The following is a 1,098-nucleotide window of genomic DNA, read 5'->3' as shown; positions in this document are numbered from 1 at the left end:
CCCCCACCTCCAATAAACACACCATCAACCATTACTTCACTTTCTTCTTCCTGTTCCTACGACAAACCCCTCACCCTCAGTGATATGTAATATTTAAATTATCTATTTATCTTGTCTTGCTCACATTCGTGTCTCATTCCTGACTGTACCATCAGTAACTCAGCCCAATGGTATAATTTTTTATTCACACTTTTATTCCTTTCTTGTCTTTTTATTTCTTTTTAATGTGACTCTCCATCAGTCAGAACAACACACACGAGACACTATTAGTATTGTTATGAAAGCCTTCTGTTAGCACTTGGGAGGGTTTTGGAAGGGGGCGCGGGGTGGTGGTGCTGCTGGGTTGGTTTTTTCTTTCTTTTTTGGTTGTTGTTTTTTTCCATCAGCCAGTCAGCACAGACGAAACAACGATATCATATGTGAGGCAGCGTGGTGGAATCAGGCTCTCGTCAAAATACTGAAATCGAAGAAAACAACAGTTTTCTCCCTGATTTGCAATTTTTATCAAATTTTAATTTTTTGGCTCAACACCTTTTATGTCCATTTACAAACACATTCCTTTGAGGATAATCACCGAAAACAGTGATTAAAGGCACAAAAATATAAATTTACAGTTTCCATGGACTCTCCAGCTTTGGAATTTCCCAAGCTTTGGCGGCCATTTTCTCGCTAATTTTACTTCCTAAATCAGGTGACACCCACCTCCTTCAATCCAAAATATCTCCACTTCTATTGAAGATGAATGGGTAATTTTTTCATTGAAAGCAAGACAAATGAGAAAGCTTTAAGATGATACCAATAACTCAATATGCCCAAAAGTTGACGAGAGCCTTGATTCCATCACGCTGCCTCACATATCATATTTCAACCACGTTATTTGGGTTGTTGGTTGTGTTTCCTAGTTTCCTCCATCACCCATACGCCATTTTTAGTTTCATACTTGTGTGCGTGTGGGTGGGTGGGTATGCGTGTGTGTATGTATGTGTGTGTGTGTGTGTGTGCGTGTGTGTGTATGTGTGTGCGTGCCTGTTTGTGTGTGAGTGAGTGGGTGTGGATGTGTGAGCGTGTGTGTGTGTCTGTGTGTGTATGTGCGCGCGC

Source organism: Aplysia californica, unplaced genomic scaffold, assembly GCF_000002075.1.
Source record: "Aplysia californica isolate F4 #8 unplaced genomic scaffold, AplCal3.0 scaffold01495, whole genome shotgun sequence".
NCBI classification, from domain to species: Eukaryota; Metazoa; Mollusca; class Gastropoda; order Aplysiida; family Aplysiidae; genus Aplysia; species Aplysia californica.
The sequence above is the reverse complement of the archived record's forward strand: the minus strand, read 5'-3'. Positions refer to the sequence as shown.